Source organism: Takifugu flavidus, chromosome 19 (assembly GCF_003711565.1).
Source record: "Takifugu flavidus isolate HTHZ2018 chromosome 19, ASM371156v2, whole genome shotgun sequence".
Taxonomy (NCBI): Eukaryota; Metazoa; Chordata; class Actinopteri; order Tetraodontiformes; family Tetraodontidae; genus Takifugu; species Takifugu flavidus.
This window is the reverse complement of record NC_079538.1, coordinates 301,109-315,072: the sequence shown is the minus strand read 5'-3', so window position 1 is coordinate 315,072 and position 13,964 is coordinate 301,109. Positions and strand designations below refer to the sequence as shown.

Below are 13,964 nucleotides of genomic sequence, written 5' to 3'. Positions count from 1 at the left end.
TAATTTTACCACATATCATGTGGTAATATCCCGTCATGGCAATTAGGGTGAGTCCCACAGACATGTAAAGACATGTTGGACATGGGTCCAACTTGTCATGACTCACCCATGAAATCACAAGCTCTTGGCTAATAATTATATTTAGTCCTATTGTTGTAAAAGCTAAATAATGTAAAACTTTTTTGAGGCTGTAATTGTTTTATGTTAAAAGGACATTTACAATGTTTACATCATCCCATTACATCTATTATGTTTCCCCTCTAATGTGACCGGAGCTGTATTGAATATTTTTCCTTCTCTTCAATCATTATGATTTAAGTTTTTCATGTTTTCATGTTTTCATCTAGTCAGAGCACAGTCATAAATCATGTAGTTTGCTCCCTTGAGGCTGTCAACATCCTAATTCAGAAGGAAATTCTTCTCAAGAGTTCCAGGATTACCTTTTAACCTTTAAATCAACCAGGCCTCCAATCTTATGTTCCCCAGTAAGAGGATCTTCTTCTAACTCTTCAAAATATCACTAGAGAACAGATGGAGGAGAAAATTCAGTTTGAGGTGAATGACTAGGGAAAAGCAGAGCATGTGGTTCCTGATCAAAAAAGCTTCACACAATGATAGAATTTATTTAGGCTGAATTCTTGTTATTTCATCGACCACCAATTGGCCTGTGAGTGAGTGAGTGAGTGAGTGAGTGAGTGAGTGAGTGAGTGAGTGAGTGAGATGAGTGAGAGTGAGTGAGTGAGTGAGTGAGTGAGTGAGTGAGTGGTGAGTGAGTGAGTGAGTTTTGGGGTAAGTGATTATTTGCTATATTAGCAGTTTTAAGTCATGGTCAGTCAGGATAGAATAATCCCCTCTATTGATTTTAGCACATCTGCAGCGAGGAGGTAGATCTCATAAAGGACAGCAACTGTAAGTATCAGCCAAAAAGGTCACTTCCCACTTCCCACTACTACAGAACCAGAGATGTGAAACTTGTCTGTTTTCTGACAGCCCCATGGTCACAGTGTAACAGTAGAACACAGGATCCTTTTCAATGACTGGGAAGTTTGGTGCAGCCACAGTTTGCAAAAATGCAGATGCATTTTTTTCTCTTCATTGTGTTTCAAAAACACAACTATTGTCCATGTTCTGCCAGATATGCAGAGCACAACTTACAAACAGTAGCAAAGGTGTAAAGAACCAGTGCTCTCTTAGCTTTAAGACTATTCTTTTTTCTTGGAGACTTCAAGATCCAAAATATACGAAATGGATAATATTTTGTGGTTTTGAAGCATTCATTGCTATCACCAGACACTTCATATTAATATTGTGAGGAAGAGAAACCTGCTGCCCTCTTCTACATTCATCATTTAGACAAGCCCGTGTGATACAAAGAGAGGACATAAACCCAGGGAACGAGTAGATAGTAACTGATCATCTGAAGACATTTCCCAGGATCAGCTTTGAGGAGGTGTAGGGTTACTCTCAAACAGCATCCTATCAAAAAGGTGGAGTTTCACCTTCGGTTTTCACCACTTCCACTGTGATGTAAAACATAATTTCCCCCCCTTCCCTCTCCAGCTGTGAAAATATTTTCCCTGTCAAACATCTGTTGAAGGAATGTGGGGACAGAGCTGGCCCACTTCCTGTCAGTGAAGCTGCCTAATGGTATGCAGCCCCCAGCCACCCTTGACTCTGCTTACTTTTTTCCACAGTGTTTTCACACGCAATCCACATTCAACGCTGTAGCTCTGCATTCAAATACACCTGGACATCACTCTGTTTAAAGGGAGACCGGAGCCCATCATGTATGAATTAAGTGCTTAAATTCTTATCACAATTAAAAAAGATTTAACCTTTCATGAAATTCAGCCATTCATGAGAAATCAACTAAAATGAAAGCTGTTGTGTTTATATTGCACTTGGAAACACAGAAATGTGCTGTAATTTGTATGTAAAGAAAATGGAATCGCAGCTAATTTCCTTCTTTTGTCCTGTCGTTTCTATCCTAAAGTCAAAATCCACCACGACTGCTCCACTTGCTCATCCTCATCAGAAATATTGATTTAAAAACCATTACATGCAGTGACTTAGTTTAGAATTTGGGTGAATGTTCTTACGTAGATGTCATAGAAGCATAATACAATGATGAAGGTATGGCTAAGGGGAGCTTTGAGTCTCTGAAGTATACACGCAGAACCAGTTCCATGATCCGTGTCTGTACCTCTGATTGACCACCGAGGTCAGGCTGTCCAGGAAACAGATGGCCAAGGGTCCGAGGTATGACCACATGCGGTGGTCAGCTGTGATTGGCCACATTCCGGTGTGGCTGGATGATGGTGGTGCACATAAACGGAGTGTGAGTGAAACACTATGTGGATTTGGCTGCTCCATGGTGTGGCAGGGGCAGCTGGGATCCTGCACAGAGTTGGCATTATTCATGTGGACTCCTGGCATGAGCACTTATGCACAACGCTGTGTTGGTGGTCCCTACACCAACTGCCACTTTCCGCACAAGTCTGAAGAAGGGCCACAGAAAATCAGAACAGAATAGTAGATTTCCTGTAAAACATCTTTAAAGACATGAGAATTACAAACTTTGATGGTAAATACATGAAACCTGAGACATATCAGTTGGGGTCTTATTCAGGTTTCATAAATAACATTCATGAAAATGCTGCGTTTGTCTCTTAGTCATTGTTTTTTTTAAATTTGGTTTTAGTAATCTAATTCATATTGTGTGTTTTTAGTCACTTCGAGGTTGGCATTCACCCCAACAACTTGTTGGACATGTGTTTACAATAATGCAGCTCTGATTTTGTTCAAAATATTTTATACCATATAGACCTTTAATTCCTTAAGGAGATGTAATGACTTATGATCATGTGGATGATCATCATATGTTCTCCAGTCATCAAAGTCGTCACGTGCATGTCTGACCGAACGCCCCACTTATAAACAAATGCAACATAAAAATGTCGTAAGAGAATAATGTTGCAATCACAGAAATTAAGCAGGAGAAATTATTCACAAACCCACAAAACAAATGCGAAAGAAAAATTCTGCAAATACAAAAACACAGAAAACCTCAACACAACTGCTAGACATAAACGTAGCCTGTGCTGCTGGGGGGGCAAGCAGGAGGCCCAGATTAAAGTTAGCACACTTGGATTTTTTTCTATAATTTTACAGATTAGATTTACACATTGTGGTTAATGACAAACGGTAAATACATATGCCAAATCAATGATATACATAAACGCAGTTTTATCTGTGTAGTGCAGTGAGGTCACTGGAATACTTTGAATTAGATTGAACTAGATGATCAGCTCACTCTCCATGTTAGTTTTTGCCTTTTTCCTCATCCACATTTAAGTATTAATGGGCATCAGCTTCATTCTCATATTGATTGAGGTATTCATCACTGTCATCAGCAAAGAGGGATGAGCCATTGTCCCACCACTCCATGAAATAAAAAATAAATTGAGGATACAGATGCTGCTGTCTTATGCCCGAGTGAGTTGAAAATTAATTACTTGCCATTTAACACAATCTTAATGGCATCCTATTTAAAATTCTAACTAAATGATCAAATCAATTCAACTCACAACATTGCTGTGTTATGTAATAGAAAAATTGCAAGTCTTAAAATGAGGCTACAGTCATTGCTTTGCAGCATTCTCCTATCTCCTGAAATCTCAAAACACTCTCTTAAATAAAATTATTCTAAAATCCGGACTCCACAATTCCAGCAGTACACAAAGACACAAACACGGTGGAGTGATTTAAAATGAGTCCCCAGTTTATCTTGAATGGAAACAGTTTCTATTTAAGAGTTAAACCACAAAATGGTGTTAATGTTGGTTCAGGAGTTAACCCAATTTAAACTGTGCCATAATGTACCAGTTTGAAATGCATTATTAACCAGTTATTAACCTTTTAAAATGTTCTGAAATATTGAAAAAAATCCATTGGAAAAAAAACACCAGTGCTATCAGTAATTATTTTGAGCTCAACTTAAGATACATTTGTGTTTGAGATTTGTGTTTCATGTATGTATGTTATTATTCATACAATACCACCCCCCCCCCCCCAACACACACACACACACACACACACACACACACACACACACACACACACACACACACACATCTAGGATATGTGGCTGATGCCTGGAGTCTGCCCATTTCATTTTCACGGTGGATGTTTTGTAGTCAACCTTGAACTCTTCCCATTTCCTTTTAGGCTACAGATTAGATTGGATTGATATCGAGCGATGCATTTACCCTCGATGGTGGGTCATACGGGGAGTCCACCATCAACATGCCCACATTCATTACTTTCAGTGCTTTTCTAATAAATAAGCCTTAAAAGATTCACAGGGGAGGTAAAGGTCAGATTGAGGTTTTCTACAGTGTGACCAGGATTGAACTGGGACTACCTTTCTAAGAAACTGGAGAGTGGCAGATGTGATTGTGTTTTCCATCTTTTTTTACCATTAACATTGAGTACAAGATGCCTAATGTAAAGAGACAAAATATACTAAACAGAATCCAATAATTCCATTCGTTCATATTGTACAATAACACATGAAGAATTCAGCCTTTCCTCTCATTACAGAATTTATATAGTATTAAAAAACATAATAGGATTTAATGCACTAGAATTTACATAACTAGAGTGTCATAAAAATGCTATTATGTTATAAATTACTGGTGCCATGTGACATCCAGAGAGATAAAGTGCTGTTGTGTTGACGGAGGCAGGTTGATTGCTGTGTAACACTCCATGAGATAGCATTGCCAGATCTGAAGATTTATGAGCCGTCTGTGGTGCTGCACACATTTTATTTTCCCTCAATATTTTTGGAGGAGGCTGGCAGGAATCCTATCCTGCAGCAAATGGAAACAAAAGAGGACAATCTTCTTTCTGCCTGCAGCTGCTTTCCTGGTTTCAACATGAGACCAACACTGCCCCCTTGAGTGTCTGTGGCTCCAATTGTAAATTTGCTGGATGCGTGTGCGGCGCCACCCAGGAAGGGCTTAGTATACTTCCCAAATTTCAATTTCCACTAAGAGTCTGTATGACTCCCTACATCGATAATCCTTGCCACAACAACGCCGCCCCAGGAATTCCGCCTGGAGAATTATCAAAGCCGCACAAGTCCTTACTAGTGAGGGGAAGAGACTGGTCCAATGTACAAGATTAATGCTTTTATTTCCAAATTTCTTCTAACAATAATCACTAAAATACACGCACGCATCCATTCACACACTCAAACATGCAGATATTAGATTCAGATTCACAATATTTATCCTAAAAAAAAAAACCCACACCACACAGGGTAGGATCCGCATTAACCAATTACGAAATAATGAAACAGTAATGGAACCCAAATAAACATACAAAAATAACCCAAACAGCACACAAATAAAACAAACCCAAATCAAACCCAAATAACATGCAAATTAACCCACACAACAAACAAAGAACACACTTAATCAAAACCAAAGAACATGCGAAGTAACTCACATAGTAAACAATGAAATATCACGAGTCAACCCCAAATCCCCCCACAAACAAAACATTAAACCAAATAAAATGGATCCTAATCCTTCTAGAGGCGCAGTTCACTTACACACACACACTTTAAAACTTGGACCAAGCACAACGATACCTCTCAGAGGTAGACAGGAGCGGCGCAGGACAGCGCAAGGTTGGAACCGTGCGCGATTAACCAAATGCGGATGGCAAAACAGCAGCTGGCCAACAGCAGCGAGAGGGAAGCGCCCCAGAGCCGGCACCTGTAACAATTACTCCTGTCATGAGGGAAAAGCAATTTAGATTCGATGATAATTCCCCATATATAGTGGAGCTAAAAGCAGCCACTACCTACCGTCAGGTAAGGAAAAAAATCTTTGAAGCGAGGAAGACGCACACCGAGCCACCGTGGCGTTAACGCTGACAAGGCTAATTAAGATTAAGATGTACTTTATTCATCCCCGTAGGGAAATTGAATTGTAGTAGCAACCTATACAAAGTATAGGAACAGAATAAATAAATACAAATAAGATTTGAACGTTATAAGCATATATACAGCATATATTATAAGCATATATATTATATATACATAATATATACATATTATAAGCATTGTAAGCATATATACATAAATATAGAATAAAATAGAAATAAAATTACAACATAAACATTAAAACAATTATTGTTATTGAATGGTTTGGACCTGAGCTGATGCATGAGTCCGGTCAAGAGAGCTCAGCTCTGACAGAGAGGGATGAATTATACAGTTTGATGGTGGACGGCAGGAAGGACTTCCTGTACTGTTCCTTAGAGCAGCGAGGCTGCAGGAATCTGTTGCTGAAGCTGCTTCTCAGTTTGTCCACTGTGTTATGCAGGGGGTGGGAGGGATTGTACATGATTGTCAGCAGTTTCAACACCATCCTGTCCCTCACCACCTCGTCTAAGTTAGCAAGTTTAAATCCAACAACAGACCCTGCCTGAGTTTTTTGAGTCTGTTGGCATCCTTTGCTTTAATGCCTGCACCCCAGCACACTACAGCAAAGAAGATGGTGCTAGCCATGACATGAAAGAACATGTGGAGCATCCTGCTGCAAACTCTGAAGGAGCTGAGTCTCCTGAGGAAGTAGAGTCTGCTCATGGCCTTCTTGTAAACAGCATTGGTGTTTGTGGACCACTCCAGTTTATTGTCCAGCTGAACACCCAGGAACCTGTAATATGGGACTATTTCCACATCTTTCCCACTAATGCAGACTGGGGAGAGTGGGGACTTGCTTTTACTGAAATCCACCACCATCTCCTTCATCTTGATCACGTTGAGCTGCAGAAGGTTCTCCCTGCTCCACCTAACAAAACTCTCCACAAGGTCCCTGTATTCATCCTCCTGTCCATTCTCCCCACATCCGACTATGACTGTGTCATCAGAGTACTTCTGGAGATGACATGTCTCAGAGTGGTACTGGAAGTCAGCTGTGTAGGTGGTGAACAGAAAGGGGGAGAGCACAGTTCCTTGGGGAGCTCCTGTGTTGCTCATCAGGGGGTTGGACACACAGCTCCGCAGTCTCACAAACTGTGGTCGACTTGTCAGGTAGTCCTCGATCGAAGATGGTGTTGAAGGCAGAAGAGAAGTCAAAGAACATGACCCGCACTGTGGTGTTTAGTCTGTCCAAGGAGGAGTAAGTCCTCTGTAGCACGTATATTACCGCATCATCAACCCCCACCTTGGGCTGATAGGCAAACTGCAGAGGGTCCTGAAAGGGGCTCACCAGAGGTCTGAGGTGTGACAGCACAAGCCGCTCCATGACCTTCATAATGTGGGAGGTCAGTGCTATTGGCCTGTAGTCACTTGGTGCCACAGGATGGGTCTTCTTCGGCACCGGGACCAGACAGGATGTCTTCCAAAGCACTGGGATCCTCTGAAGATGAAGGCTCTGGTTGAACAGGTGCTGCAATATTCCACACAGCTGCCTGGAGCAGTTCTTCAGCACTCGTGGGCTGATGCCGTCCGGTCCGGCAGCCTTTCTCTGGTTGAGCCTCTCCAGCTCTCTCCTCACCTGGCTAGATGTGAAGGATAGTCCTGTCGGGGGGATGGGTGACATGTTGGAATCTATGTAGGGTGTCATCAGGGGGGAGGTGGAAGAAGTTGGCAGAGGTGTTAGGGGCTCTGGGAGGTGTGAAGGGGACCCATTGTTATCCAGAGGAATATTGGGACAGCTGGGGGAGGGGGAGCTGGAATAAAACCTGTTGAAAAACTGGTTCAACTCATTAGCTTGGTCCACGTTCCCATCAGCTGAGCGTATTCCTTTCTTCTGGAAGCCAGTGATTGTCCTCATCCCACTCCAAACATCCCTGGTCTGGTTCCTCTCCAGTCTCTCCTCCAGCTTCTCCCTATAGGCGTCCTTGCTCTCCTTCAGACTGCGTTTCAGTTCCTTCTGTACTCTCCTGAGCTCAGCCGGGTCCCCAGCAGTGAAGGCCCTCTTCTTCATGTTCAAAAGGGCCTTCAGGTCACTTGTCACCTATGGTTTGTTGTTTGGGTAACAGCGTACCTTCTTGGTGGGGACGGAGTTCTCAGTGCAGAACTTGATGTAGTCAGAAACACAGTCTGTCAGTCCATCCAGGTCCTCACCATGTGGTTCACAGAGAGCAGACCAGTTGGTGGTCTCCAGGGCATCCCGCAGACAGTCCATGGCACCATCTGACCATTTCATAACAGTCCTCACAGTGACTGATTGCTGCTGAACCACAGGTGTGTATGATGGGGAGAGCAGCACGAGATTATGGTCAGACTTGCCTAGTGGAGGGAGTGCAGTGGAGGTGTATGCATTGGTGACATTAGCATACAGTAAATCCAAAGTCTTAACGTCTCTCGTGCTGCACTGGACATATTGATGGAATGTAGGGAGAGTGGATTTAAGGGAGGCATGATTGAAGTCACCTATGATGAGAATAAAGGCTCCGGGATGTTTAGTCTGCAGGTCAGCCGTGACAGAGTGAATAACGTCACAGGCCGTTTCCGCTTTACCGGTCGGAGGAATATAAACATTGATGGCGATGACATTAGTAGACTCCCGTGGCAAATAGTATGGACGGAGTCCGATAGCAATAAGTTCCACGTCGGGACTGCACACGCGCTCCTTGATGTGAATATGCTCCGGGTTGCACCACCTGTTGCTAACGAACACGGCAAGTCCCCCTCCTTTCTTCTTACCGGCCGCGGTGGTGTCTCGGTCCGCTCGCACAGTGGTGAAACCAGCGATCGTCACATTAGAGTCCGGTATCAGTCCATGGAGCCATGTCTCCCTGAAACACATGATACTGGCCTTTGTACTCCCGCTGTGTCCGTGTGAGCGCCTCCAGCTCATCCATCTTATTTGCCAGGGACCTGACATTCCCCGTTATGACCTTAAATATCATATTCCTCGTGTTACTGGTCGAGGAGGGGGAGTGGCAGCAATCTATCACTCCAAGTTATTAATTAATCCTAGACCAAAACATGGCTCCAGTTCATTTGAACGCCTCACTCTTGGCATCACCCATCTGAATTGGAAGGCAGAAAAGCCACTTCTGTTTGTTGTTGTATATTGGCCCCCTGCTGGGCCACATTCAGAGTTCCTTTCTGAGTTCTATGATTTCTTATCTGACTTGGTCCTTAGAACAGACAAAGTCATTATCATTGGAGACTTTAATATCCATGTAGACGTTGTAAATGACTTTAGAAATGGCTTCATTTCATTACTTGAGTCAGTTGGTCTCCTCCAGCAGATAAACCAACCAACTCATAGCTTCAACCACACCTTAGTTCTGACTTATGGTGTTGAGGTAGAACATGTGTCAGTGTTCCCTCAGAACCCACTCCTGTCAGATCATTCATTGATCACTTTTACATTTATGATTAAGGATTCTTCTATCCTCAGAACACAGTCTTACTATAGCAGATGTCTTTCAGATAATGCTGTAGCTAAGTTTAAGGAAGCAATCCCTGTGCTAATCCCAGGACCACTGTGTGTTTCCCCTAAAAGAGGACACCCCCTAAAGGGATCAATAAAGTACTCTTGAATCTTGAACCTCACTGAGAATCAGTGAGGTTAATGGTGTTTGGTCCTGAACCTCTCAGGGATAGATTAGATCACTCTAGATGATATCTCATTAACATATAGTCTCTCTGTGAGGAATCTAGGAGTAACTTTTGACCAAAACCTCTCCTTCAACTCACACATTAAAACAGTCTCTAGAAGTCATCACAAAGATCAGGAAACTACTGACGCGGCATGATGCTGAAAAGTTAGTCCATGCATTTGTTACTTCCAGGCTGGACTATTGTAATTCTTTATTATCAGAGCAGGGTGTTCAAACAACTCTTTAAGAAGCCTCCAGCTGATCCAAAATGCTGCAGCCAGAGTTCTGACAGGTATTGACAAAAGAGATCACATAACTCCTGTTCTGGCGTCTCTTCATTGGCTGCCCGTTAAATTCAGAATAATTTTTAAAACCCTTCTTTTGACCTCAGAGGCCTAGCTCCATCCTAAGTGGAGGAGCTAGTGACACCTTACCAGCCCAATAGACCGCTCCGCTCTCAGAATGCTGGTCTACTTGTGGTTCCCAGAGTTTCTAGGAGTAGAATGGGGGGCTGAGCATTTAGCTACCAGGCCCCCCTGCTATGGAACCAGCTCCCTGTCCAGGTACGGGAAGCTGACTCCATCTCTACTTTTAAGATTAGGCTTAAAACCTACCTCTTTGAAAAAGCTGTTGTTACTAATTCTGTAGTTCCAGTTACTATCATAGACAGGCAAATTATCATACTTAGGGGGTTGTCTAATCATTAGGTTAACATCTTAGTTATGCTGCTATAGGCCGAGGCTGCTGGGGTCCAGAAACATGATCACCTGACAGGCCTCTGTCACCCCACTGGGTCATGGTCTCCTCTCCTCTCCTCTCCTCTCCTCTCCTCTCCTCTCCATTCTATCCTCTACCTGTCCTCTCCCCCTCCTCTCTCTCTACCCAGCCGGCCATCAGCAGGAGGGTCCCCCTACATGAGCCTGGTACTGCTCAAGGTTTCTTCCTGTTAAAGGGGAGTTTTTCCTTGCCACTGTTGCTTGTTGGGGGTTAGGCCCTAGGATCCTGGAAAGCGCCTTGAAACAATTTCGATTGTAAAAGACGCTATATAAATAATAGTAGCCCATCAGTCGGGGCTCGGGTGGGTGCGTTTACCACATCCGGTTCCTCGGGCTCTAGATGGACACATCCTTGGCAGCATTACTCACCGGACCTCTCCAGTTCAGCTGCTGATCTCTGGCAACCACCACGAGACGATCCAGTTTCACATCCTGGACTTCCTCAACCCACCACTAATCCTGGGGTATCCCTGGCTCCAACTCCACAATCCCCACATAGACTGGTCTACCAGAGCTATTCGAGAGTGGAGCTCCTCTTGTCACCTAAGATGTCTGCAGCAAGCCTTTTTGCCCGCTTGTCCTCCCCATTCCTGTTCATTACCTGATCTCTCCATGGTGCCACCTGAGTATCAGGATTTCTACCAGGTTTTCAGTAAAGACAGGGCTACCTCTCTGCCACCTCACCGACCCTATGATTGCACCATTGACCTCCTGCCAGGCACCTCCCCTCCACGGGGGGCCTTGTACTCTCTAGCGGAACCCGCCTAAAAGGCCATGGATACCTATATTAATGATTCACTGGCTGCGGGTCTCATGTGTCCCTCTTCTTCTCCTGCAGGTGCAGAGTTTTCCTTTGTCAGTAAGGATGGGAGCATGAGGCCCCGTATTGACTACCATGGTCTTAACTGCATTACCGTCAAAAATTGGTACCCCCTCCCTCTCATCTCGTCTATTTTCGAAGTGCTCCAGGAATCCACCATCTTCACTAAACCAGACTTGCAAAATGCCTACCATCTCGACCGCATCAGAGAGGGAGATGAGTGAAAGACAGCATTCAACACACACTCGGGACACTATGAATACCCTGTCATGCCATTTGGCCTCACCAATGCGCCAGCTGTCTTCCAAGTCTTAAGGACGTTCTGCGGGACATGCTCAATGGATTTGCTTTTGTGTATCTGGACGATATCCTGATCCCTAATACCCATGAGGAGCACATCCACCATGTGCAGTCTGTACTCCAGCGCCTGCAGGAGAACTCATTGTTCGTTAAGGCAGAGAAGTGTGAATTCCATGTCACCACAGTTGCTTTCTTGAGATGCGTTGTGGCTAAAGGACATCTTCAGATGGATCCAACGAAGGTTTCTGCCGTTACCACCTGGGCTGTACCGGAGAACCAAAAGCAGCTGCAGTGTCTTATGTCATTTCATTTGGAATTATTGCGCTTTGGCAGCTCCCCTTGTTCTCACATCTCTGACTTTGTCACAGGCCTTCCCACCTCGCAGGGCTTCAGTCATTTTGACCATTGTTGAATGCTTCAGTAAGATGACCCATTTGGTTCCATTGCCCAAGCCCTCTGCCAAAGAGACTGCACAATTGTTTCTGCTCCATGTAGTCTGTCTCCCCAATGATGTGGTGTCAGACCGGGGACCCCAGTTCACTTCAACATTCTGGAAGGAGTTTTGCAGGCTGTTGGGAGGCCACCACCAGTCTGTCTTCTGGATTTCACCCAGCTGCTTTTGGTTCTCCGGTACAGCCCAGGTGGTAACGGCAGAAACCTTCGTTGGATCCATCTGAAGATGTCCTTTAGCCAATTACTACGGAGCAGAAGAGTCACCTCTTCTGCTCCGTAGATGGATGATGGCTCTGAGGGGTGCGCTCCGCCAGATGTATGTTTCATCTGACCCTGAAGTGGCCTCCTGTGTCTCCAGGAATCCAAGATTTTTATTTATTTTCTGGGGTTGGCTTTTTTTTTTTTTCTTGCCCTGGAGCTGCATTTGGGACATTGGGGGCCGTCCCTGGAGGGGGGGGTTCCTGTCACTGCCTGCTGTTCTGCTCTCATGCTGAGGTGGAAAATTCCACTCACTCTGCCACACCCCTCCTACACACCCATCTGATCAGCTTTCATCATTTTCACCTGTCCTCTTAGGCCTATTTAAGCCACTGTTTATTCATGCCTTGCCAGATTGCTATTGCACCATTCCTGACTTTAAAGCACATACTTTGATTGGGCTTATTGGTTTTGACCCTGCCTGCCTTGGACTTTTCCTCTGTGTCTCTGCCCTGGTAAATCTGATAACCTTCTGCTCTCGACTAAGAGTTTTGCTCTGTGTTTATTTGGACCGTTGCCCGCCTGGAACTGTGGAGTGTTTTCTCCATTCTACAGAGGCCTGTTAAAACTGTCTGGAACTGCCGTGTTGCAAGTGGATCCCATCACATCCGTGTCACGAACACGTGTCAAAAGGTGAGACAGCCTGGCATGAGAAATACCCTCTCAATTCATTTTTAAATCCAGGCTTAAACACACCTCTTTACATAGGCAAAAATTATTTTCTCCTTGTCTACAGGTGCATGGACTTTTATTGACTTAAAGTAACTGAAATTAAAGATTCCTTCACAGATCTCGGATTAAAAAAAAAAACTGCAGTCCAATGGAAGTAGTTAGCTGTCAATCAGGTGTTGTGCATGAATAAATGCAGCCTTTGTCAAACAGAGCTAAAGATGTTGATGACTTTGAAATGTGGATGATGTGTGGTGGATTTGATGGTAAGTTTATGCTGTCTCAAAGGGAGGTTAGTCTAAATCTGTGTCCTTTCAGAGAAACACGCACAGCAGGAGCAAAGATGATGGCAGAAGGTCTACTGTGGGACCAAAGATGGTTACTGGCTTTTTTAAATTGTTTTTCTTTGTCATACATCTTTCTTTAAATTGTGGTTCTTCTAATGTAACCTATATGAAACTCTAAAAGATGTCATACAATAAAATCATCTATGAAAAGGATGGATGGACTGTACAATATAAATACATATAAATATACCACCATCACGCCTTCCAGTCAGGAAGCAGGACCTGGGGATAGGCTCTCGTATCTCCGGGGCTGAAGTTGCCGAGGTAGTCAAAAAACTCATCGGTTGCAAGGCCCCGAGGGTGGATGAGATCCGCCCAGAGTTCCTTAAGGCTCTGGATGTTGTAGGGCTGTTGTGGTTGACTCGACTCTGCAACATCGCATGGACATCGGGGGCGGGGCCGCTGGATTGGCAGACTGTGGTGGTAGTCCCTCTTTTTAAGAAGGGGGACCGGAGGTGTCAAATCAAATGAAATCAATCTTTATTTATATAGCGTCTTATACAATCAAAATTGTTTCAAGGCGCTTTCCAGAATCCCAGGGCCTAACCCCAGACAAGCAACAGTGGCAAGGAAAAACTCCCCTTTAACAGAAAGAAACCTTGAGCAGGACCAGGCTCATGTAGGGGGACCCTCCTGTTGATGGCCAGCTGGGTAAAGAGAGAGGAGAGGAGAGGAGATGGAGAGGAGTGGGAGAAGGAGAGGAGA

The 13,964-nt window shown here is 44.1% G+C and overlaps 2 long non-coding RNA genes across 2 annotated transcripts; one reads left to right on the top strand and one right to left on the bottom strand.

Moving 5' to 3' along the window:
- Nucleotides 1-5,180: 5,180 nt before the first annotated feature.
- On the bottom strand, nucleotides 5,181-6,021 carry LOC130516490 (uncharacterized). Its single transcript, XR_008947500.1, has 2 exons — nucleotides 5,879-6,021; nucleotides 5,181-5,801 (listed from the first exon to the last, which is right to left on the bottom strand). It is a non-coding gene; the product is annotated as an uncharacterized LOC130516490 (long non-coding RNA).
- Nucleotides 6,022-12,290: 6,269 nt separating this feature from the next.
- LOC130516648 (uncharacterized) lies at nucleotides 12,291-13,412 on the top strand. The gene is made up of 2 exons (XR_008947548.1): nucleotides 12,291-12,876; nucleotides 13,231-13,412. It is a non-coding gene; the product is annotated as an uncharacterized LOC130516648 (long non-coding RNA).
- The last annotated feature ends 552 nt before the right edge of the window (nucleotides 13,413-13,964 follow it).